At 36.8% G+C, this 9868-nt stretch overlaps 1 long non-coding RNA gene across 1 annotated transcript; it reads left to right on the forward strand.

Moving 5' to 3' along the window:
* Nucleotides 1-1537: 1537 nt before the first annotated feature.
* On the forward strand, nt 1538-7637 carry LOC138844570 (uncharacterized). The gene is made up of 3 exons (XR_011380505.1): nt 1538-1734; nt 3952-3984; nt 5050-7637. It is a non-coding gene; the product is annotated as an uncharacterized lncRNA (long non-coding RNA).
* Nucleotides 7638-9868: the final 2231 nt, after the last annotated feature.

Below are 9868 nucleotides of genomic sequence, written 5' to 3' on the forward strand. Positions count from 1 at the left end.
TGCTTCTCCTGGTCTCCCATGCAGGTGTAGGGCCCAAGGGCTTGGGCGATCCTCCACTGCACTCCCGGGCCACAGCAGAGAACTGGACTGGAAGAGGTGCAACCGGGACAGAAATCCAGCTCCTGGACCGGAACTAGATCCCCGTGTGCTGGCACCACAGGTGGAGAATTAGCCTATTGAGACGCAGTGCCAGCCTTATATTCTAATTTTATATTTGCTCTATTTCATTGTTATTTCAGGAACTGTGAAGGGAGTGCATGGTGATTTTTTCTAATTTTTATTTTCTGGGATTTTTTCTTAGCTCTGGTGTCTTATTGACTCACTTTTCTTGAGCATTGTGGTTATCTTCTCCTTAGTTATCAAAGATAGCAATAGCCCTGATCTCTTTTTAAGCAAGAAAAGAAAAGCATTAAAAGACAGAGCATGTAGTTCACTTGGTCAGATGACTTTCCTGACCTCCTGTGGTTTGTCTTGGTCTTTGCTGTACAATTCTCTTTCCTCATTAATTTCTTCATCTTCCCATTACTCAGCAAAAGAGTGATTCCACAGCCATTTTCCTGTATTGATTGGGACTCAGAGTAAGTAAGATGAAAAGTGGAGGGGTTCAAGAAGCTAATGTTAAATGCTGTGTAGGTAAAAGATTCTGGGAAATTCTCTAAACAAGCAGATTATTCCATATGTAAAGTTACTGGGACTGTTAGTAACTGTAGAATCTTTTGCACAGTATATCAGGTGCTGTACTATCATGATCTGTATGATAAGATGTAAAAGCACTTATTTTCTGTGTGTCTGTATATAAATAAATTCTGATAGATCAATTAAAATTCACATATTTTACAGAATTACTTCATCCATTTCTTTTAATTTAAAGAAACATCATTTTGGGGGTTGGCGCTGTGGCTCAATGGGTTGACACCCTGGCCTGGAGCACCGACATCCCATATAGGCATAGGTTCTAGTCCCAGCTTCTCTTCTTCTGATCCAGCTCTCTGCTGTGGCCTGAGATGGCAGTGGAGGATGATCCAAGTCCTTAGGCCCCTGTACCCACATGGGAGACCCATAGGAGGCTCCTGTCTCCTGGCTTTGGATTGGCACAGCTCTGGCCATTGTGGTCATCTGGGGAGTGAGCCAACGGATGGAAGACCTCTCTCTCTGTCTCTACCTCTCTCTGTGTCCCTGTCTTTCAAATAAATAGAATAAATCTTAAAATAAAGAGAAATATCATTTTCACTTTTATGGAAAGGGGAATAACTGCTGTACAATGAAAAGGAAATTCCCTCATCAATAAAACTTAAAAATATTCAGAAATCATTTACTGGAATATAGTATGTTCTTATGTGTTTGATTATAGATGACACAAATACACTATCTATATTCTGTTTTGGTTAAAATTTCTGCATGTGTGACTTCATTTTTTCCTTATAACCCCAATTCTTTTAGTATCATAAGATGGAAAATGAGTTCTATATGGGCCCCAATATAGGTTATTATTGGCAAGGACTTGTTTAGTTTTCCTGTTCTAAATATTCAAATGTTATAACTTTAGAAAGAAATATATTTATTTACTATACTAATGCCTTTCTAAAAATTTTGTAAATCTCTATCTTCCTTTGTATATAGTGATAATACTTCTGTTACGCTGCTGGAATTTACAGTTGTGTGTAATGCTGAAGAACTGAAACTGTCTTGTTCACAGCTTACAGGACTGAGCATGGCAACTTTACTGGAAGCAAGGTATATACCCTACATACATTATATGACTCTTGCAAAAGCATATATTGATACATAAAAGTCAAGTAAGTGTGAATTATGATGCTTTCTTAGGTGAAAAGAAGTCAATAAATGCTAATGATTTCAGAGTCACAGGCATTTAGAATTAGAGGGATCTTATAATACAGCAATACACAATTCTTCTTAAGTGCTGAAACTTAACTGAAAAGTGATCGCTGTTAAATATAAGAGTGGGAATAAGAGAGGGAAGAGATGTGCAATTTGGGACATGCTCAAGCTGACTTACCTCAAACAGTAGAGTTAGAAACATACCGGGGATTCGAATTCAATCCCATCGAGGTGGCATGTACCAATGCCATCTCACTAGTCCCAGTGATCACTTTCTGTTCACAATTGATCATAATGATAGGACTAAGAACCAAAGGGATCACATAAACAAGAATAGTGTCTACAAATACTAGCTGATAGAATCAAAAAGGGAGAGAATGATCCAACATGGGAAGTGAGATACACAGCAGACCCATAGAATGGCAAATGTCCTAATAGCACTCTGGCCTCATAATCAGCCCTTAAGGCATGTGGATCCGGCTGAAATGCCCATGAGAGTATTTCAGGCATGGAAAGCCAAGACACTCTGGGGAAAAAAAAAAAAACCTAAATGAAAGATCTCCACGAGTGAGATTCCAGTGGAAAGAATGGGTCATCAAAAAAGGAGGTACCTTTCTCTGAAGGGAGGAGAGAACTTCCACTTTGACCATGGCCTTGTCTAAATATGATCAGAGTCAGTGAACTCAGGGGGCTTCCATAGCCTTGGCAGCTCATGACAAGAGCCTAGGGTGATTACTGAGGCCATAAACAAGAGTGTCAATTTGTTAAGTCAACAACAGGAGTCACTGTGCACTTACTCCTCATGTAGGATCTTTGTCCTTAGTGTGCTGTACATTGAGATTTAATGCTATAACTAGTACTCAAACAGTATTTTTCACTTTATGTTTCTGTGTGTGAGCAAACTGTTGAAATCTTTACTTAATGTATGCTAAACTGATCTGTATATAAAGAGAATTGAAAATGAATCTTGACATGAATGGAAGGGGAGAGGGAGTGGATAAGGGGAGGGTTGCGGGTTGGAGGGACATTATGGGGGGGAAGCCATTGTCATCCATATTCTGTACTTTGGAAATTTATATTCATCAAATAAAAGTTAAAAAAGAAAACAAAACAAAACAAAACAAAATAACATTTATACATTTATTTTTAATATGAGGTCAAAATATTTTATTGAGTATAAAGTTAATGGTAAGAAAATTTAGAGTATTTTCATGAACATATAAATTTCATATTAGACTTCTTAATGTCAGTTTGCATTTTAAAGCTTATTGCCTAGTTTATTTCTGTAAATAATGTACTTGGTCCCCTGTGCACAGAAGAAGCTGCTGGCTCCTAGCTTCAGACAGGCCCAGCTCTGTCCATTGAAGCTATTTGGGTAATGAACCAGTAGATGGAGTCTCTCTCTCTCTCTCTCTCTCTCTCTCTCATAAAATTAAAAATAAAAAGTTTTATTCTATCTATTTGAATAGCAGAATGACGGGGAGGGAGGAAGGGAGAGAGAAAAACTGATCATCATCCATCCATCCTCAAATGGCTGCAACAGTTAAGTTGAGCCAGACTGAAAGCAGGAGCCAGAAACTCAATGATCTGGGTCACCCATGGGGTGATAGGAGCAAAAGTATTTAAGTCATTTTCCACTGCTTCCCCAGGCACATTAGCAGGGAGCTGGAATAGAAGTGGAGTAGCTGAGACTTAGAGGTAGTAGCTCACCACACGTGTACCACAGCACTGATCTCATTTTCCTTAGAGATTTATTTAGTTGAAAGGAGGCTGACAGAGAGAAGGAGAGACAGAGTGAAAACTAACAGATTCTTAATCATTTCCAGGGTTCAATATAAAGAAAATTATTTGCAGTTTGGAGCTGACATTGTGGCTCAACATGTTCAACCACTGCCTGTGATGCCAGCACCACATAAACATGCCAATTAATTTGGTTATTTACTTGGCAGTATGAAACATCTGAATATTTGAAAATTTTGAATCGTATTAATTCAATTGGGTTTTAAGATAAGATGTTATATCATATTTTAGGTCTTATAATGTTTTAAGTGATGATATTTTAAAGGCTTTTTCTGTGTTCTATCAATAATGATAATGGTTTGTTTTTTACAGTGACCATAGGATTACCATTTAAGGCAGTATTAGGTAAGAATACTCAACAGAATAATTTCCCAATGAATTATAGTATATTAGGATATTTTTAAATTGAAAAAATAGGATTTCTTTCAGAGCTCATAGATAAGTTATATTCAATATTGAAGATATTTACACTTTTATCACTTTGATTTAACTATTTGGCAAACTAAGTGATAATAATTATATACTATTACAACTTTTTTAAATTGAAGACATTTAATGATGAAATAATATTTGTTTTAATTTCCGTACTCAAAATCTCAGAGAAAGTATTTCATTATTTATCAAATTCAGGAAAGTGTCATACCTAATATGGAAAAATTAGTGTGTAATAAAATGGAGCTTTTCTCATGTTTTCTTGGAAGTCTCATAGAAAAACTTTTAATTACATCGATCAAAATTTTCTCAGCTTTGTAAATTCTGGAAATCATTAGGTATTCTATGCTGTTCCTACTTAATATTCCCATACATTAGAACCAATGGGATATTTAACTATTTTTTAAAAATAAAATTGAGGAGCTGGCATTTGGTATAGCTAGTTAAGCCACCACCTGCAATGCCATCATCCTATATGGATGCTGGTTTGTGCCTCTGCTGCCCCACTTCTGATCCAGATCCCTGACAATGCATCTAGAAAGTAGCAGAAGATGACCCAAGTTCATGGGACCCTGCCACCCATGTGGCACCCAGAAGTTCCTGGCTCTCAGCTTAAGCCTGGCCCAGCCTTGGGTGTTACAGTCATCTAGGAAGTGAATCAGCAGATGGGAGCATGCTCTCTCTCTCTTTTCCTTCTCCTTCTTCTCCTTCTGTAACTCTGCCTTTCAAATAAATAAATCTTTAAACCTAAAGAAAAGAAAAATACTTTTTGCAAGTTTTCTTAAATGGCATATTTAATTATAAAGATTCCAGCAATGGATAGAAAAATCATTATATCATAACAAGTCGTGCCAAATATACATATTTGGAAGCATAAGATGTAGGTATATTTTTGAAAGAATAAATAAATATGGAACAAATTATTCAAAGACTCTGTTTTCTTTCTTTTTTCTGTTTTCTTTCCTCTTCTTTACCCAGCCTCCATCTTTGAAGCCTGACACCATTTTACTGATGCTGGAAGAAGAAATGGGAAATTTCTAACAGAAGTCTGTATTTAATGTCATTAGCTTTGGTAGAACACTACTAAATATATAATTAATATTTTAAGTTATAACAATTGTAAAACATAAAAATAAAAATACTATACCCTTAGGTTAAATGAATTGGGATAAATAAGTGCATTTCCTCTAGCTACCTCCCCTATACCTGTAGAGATTAGCATTAGGACATTTAAGAAGCCATATTGTGCTGGAGCAGAGAGAAGAGGAAAGAAACAAACAGAAGTCAGGAGATGTTAATAGTTTTGGATGTTGGGAGGAACAGCTAAACAGAATTCTATAATTAATTTAGAATGTTTGATCCAAATTTGTGAAGGCTGTGGTGAGTGCTTGGATTTAAGGAGCATAAACTCTTATTCCTTTCAACAACCTTATTCAACAACATGATTGCTGATTCTTCATTCTAACAGAAGATTTAGAGATTTGTTCTCAGGAGAGATAGACAAAGAAAGTCCTCATAGAGGACTGCACTATCAAAGATGAGACACTATTTTCAACACATTTATCTCCAGAGAATTGGTTTAAATAGATGATGTGACCTATACTGACTGATGTTTGGACATCCTCCAACAACGGATCTCAGGTTCTACATAGTCCCCTACAGTGGGTTAGCCATATGACAACCCTACATAGAATTTATAAACAGGTTTGTGTGTGTGTGAGTGTGTTCACTTTTAACTGTTTACAGAATCCCTTTCTGCTTGGAAAATAACCTATTAAAGTGAAATTTTGGCATTAACCTTATTTACTATGTCTAGTCAACTCTGCACCTCATTGAAAAGTGCTCTGGAGATCCAGAGGTGTTCTTTTTTATAATCCCCTTTCTAGTATTTTCACCATTTGAAATTTATAGATATCCAACTATAATGAGATCATTTTCAGGTAGAATCACATAGTTGTGCTCCTTATAGATGTTTTATTTTCTCTTTCTATTTAATAGTACTTAATTCTGGAAATTAAGCATTATCTGAAATGCTTTCAAAATTGGCAGCAATATTTCTTGCTCAAGATCATAGTTCATAATAGTATGTGTGTAGATATTTGTAATATTTTACTATTCTAACTAGTTTCCTACTTGTTTGCTACTTTCATAGAAGTTAGGATTAGAAGAATAGCATCTAACTGAGAAGTAGTGAATTTAAGTAATTTGCTTCATGTTATGTGCATAAATATGATTGCATTGTACATTAATTTCTATGGCCTCTGTTTTATCAAAGTGCTGTATTCTATTTACTAAAATTTGTAGTTATTCTCTTGTTTCATCTTTAATTAATTTTCAAAAAAATCACCTTATGTTTGTTTTTACCTATGGAAACTATGCTTAAGAATAAAAAACAAAAACTTAAAGATAATTTACATAAACATTTAGATAGTTCTGTAGCTTATTTCCTTTCAGATATTTTTCATAGTCTACCATGTAAGGTTTAGTTGAAAGTGTTTTATTGTGTATTTGCAGTTCTAATCCTTGATATCTTGATTCTTTATATGATTTATTTAACATGCCTTAATTACTGCCATATGCCATCTGCTGAGGCCACTGAGCAAGAAAATAATCCTCTTGGAGGCTTCAAAACTGATGTTATCTTATGATAAGTACTCAAACATCTTTTTGCTCTTAGTGTACAAAAGAGTCACCCTAACTAGTCTCCGGTCAGGAAAGGCTTCTTAGAAGAAAGTAATGTCTAGACTGGTCTTTAAGAATGAAGTGCAATTCACTAAGAAAAAGATGGACACACTGTGCAAAGTGGGCCATATAGTCCCACACCTCAGGACAGCAGAATGAAGTACACAATCCATGTACATATGGTTCAGCATAGCTCAAGCCACATAGTTCTATGAAAATAGGAGATAGATTAGAAAGAGTAAGATATTAGAGGATCTAGTATGCCAAACTCAGGAATTTGTATTTTAATCTAAATGCTATTGATGGAATTGTAAAGCAGTATGTGACTGGATAAGATTTACCTTTTAAGAAAGAGTTCTCTGCAGTGGCATTGAAGGTTGGAGACTGAAGGTGGGCAAATCATGCCAGAGATCTTGTGATTACCTTAATCCCATGCTATAAGCAAGGTGCTGTTTGTGTGTGTGAGGAAGTTATAATCTGACAGAAGAATACAATGCATTTTATATCTAGGCATTGTGTGAACTTATTTAAAATAAATATTATGTAATTATTTTTAAAATATATTTCCAAAATAATGGAAAATGGTCCATGTCTCTGGGCCCCTGCTACCCCTGTGGGAGACCCATAAGAATCTTTTGGATGCTAGTTTCAGCCTGTCCCAGTCTCAGATATGTAGCCATCTGGGAAGTGAAACAATAGATGGAAGATCTCTCTGTGTGTCTCTTCTTTCTCTCTGTAGCTCTTTCTGTCTCATAAATAAATAAATCCTGGGGCCAGCACTGTAGCACAGTGGGTTAAAGTCCTGGCCTGAAGCGCCAGCATCCCATATAGGTGCCCATTGTAGTCCTGGCTGCTCCTCTTCCAATCCAGCTCTGTGCTATTGCCTGGGAAAGCAATAGAACATGGCCCAAGTGCTTGGGCCCCTGTACCCACATGGGAGATCTGGAAGAAGCTCCTGGCTCCTGGCTTTGGATCAGCACAGCTCTAGCCATTGTGGCCATCTGGAGAGTGAACCAGCAGATGTACAACCTCTGTCTCTATTTTTCTCTGTGACTCTGTCTTTCAAGTAAATAAAATAAATCTTTAAAAAAAGAGCAAATAAATAAATCTTTAAAAATAAAAGTGTTAAAAACCTGTTCCAAATCTTTCATAAAAGTAAGATTTCATTCCTTTTTTATTGCTGATTAGTATTCCATTATGTATATATACAATACTTTGTTTATCCAGCATTGGTTGATTCCATAACTAAGCTATTGTGAATTGAGCCGAAATAAACTTTTGGGTACACATAAATTTTTCCATATGCTGATTTCATTTCATTTGGATAAATTCCCATAAGTGGGATTGCTAGTCATATAGTAGATCTATTTTCAGATTCTGAGGAATCTCCATAGTGTCTTCCACAATGTCCATACTAGTTTATGTTCCCAAAAATTGTATATTAGGGAACATTTTCCCAACATCCTAACCAGCATTTATGTTTTGTTGATTTCTATGTGGTTGCTATTCTAGCTGGGATGAGGGGAAACTTCACTCTGGTTTTTAATTCACGTTTCCATGATGGCTAGTGATTCTGAGCATTTTTTCATGTATTTGTTGGCCATTTGAATTTTATCTTTAAAAAAAAAGCCTATTCAAGTCCTTTGCACATTTATTAACTGGTTTCTTTGTTTTGTTGTTGAGTTACTTGAAATTAAGATGATTCTGGCCTCATAGGAGTTGGGGAGGATTCCCTCCCTTTCAGTTGCTTTGAATAGTTTGAGCAGAATACAATTAATTCTTTAGAAGTCTGGTAGAATTGAACAGTGAAGTCATTTGGTGCTGGGCTTTTCTTGTTGGGAGGGTTTTTATTACTGATTCAGTCTTCATCTTGGTTTTTGGTCTGCTTAGCTTTTCTATGTCTTTATGTCTCAGTTTGGGTAGATGGTATGTTTCCAGACAGCTATCCATTTCTTCCAGATTTTCCAGTTTGTTGGCATATTTTGTGTTAGTCATTTCTGTGGACTCTTATGGAACTATTGGCATCTGCCTATGAAAGAAGCTACACAAGAATAAATGATGTAAAATATTGTGACACTATATACACCTTTTAAAAAAAATGTTGATTGGAAAAGCAGACTTGCAGAGAGAGGAGAGACAGAGACAGACAGAAGAGAGATCTCCCATTCAGTGGTTCAATCCCCAAATTACTACAATGGTCAGGGTTCAGGCAGGCTGAAGCGAGGAGCCATGAGTTTGTCCTGGGTCTCCTATATGGGAGGAAGGGGCTGAAGCACTTGGGGCATCATTTCCAGGCACATTAGTAGGGAGTTGGATTGGAATTGGAACAGATAGAACACAAACAGGCAGCTATATGGGATGCCAACATGTTAGGTGGCACTTTAAGCCATTATGGCATAGTGTCAGCCTCACTATATACAAATATTAAATAAAATTTATTTATAGAGCAATTACTGAAATACGTTATATGAAAATCCAGTTGTACACTAGATAAAAATTGGCAATGCAAAATGATTTTGATCAAAAATAATTTTAAAATCTATATAGTCTCTTTCCACCACAGTATTTTTTTGACAGGCAGAGTTAGACAGTGAGAGAGAGACAGAGAGAAAGGTCTTCCTTCCATTGGTTCAGCCCCCAAATGGCTGCTACCAAATGAGCCAAACTGAAGCCAGGAGCCAGGTGCTTCTTCCTGGCCTCCCATGTGGGAGCAGGGCCCAAGCACTTGGGCCATCCTCCACTGCCTTCCCAGGCCACAGCAGAGAGCTGGACTACAAGAGGAGCCACCAGGACAGAACTGGCACCCCAACCAGGACTAGCACCTGGAGTACCGGTGCCACAGGCGGAGGATTAGCCTAGTGAGCCATGGCACCAGCCTCCACAGTATTTTTAGTTGGAGTAAGATAACCTGGAATGACTGAATTTTTTTCCCTTATCTAGCAAAATTGACATTAAACTGCAAGGTTTCTGATCTGGTCAGCTCTTGCATTGCATTTTGTACATATCCCTTAACATTTTATTCCATAATTGTTCACCTGTAAAGGATAGAACATGTCTAACTTAAGAGACAGGTAATAATGCATTTTTTCTCTGCCCTAGCATATCTTTTTGATAT

This window comes from Oryctolagus cuniculus, chromosome 12 (genome assembly GCF_964237555.1).
Source record: "Oryctolagus cuniculus chromosome 12, mOryCun1.1, whole genome shotgun sequence".
Classification (NCBI taxonomy): domain Eukaryota; kingdom Metazoa; phylum Chordata; class Mammalia; order Lagomorpha; family Leporidae; genus Oryctolagus; species Oryctolagus cuniculus.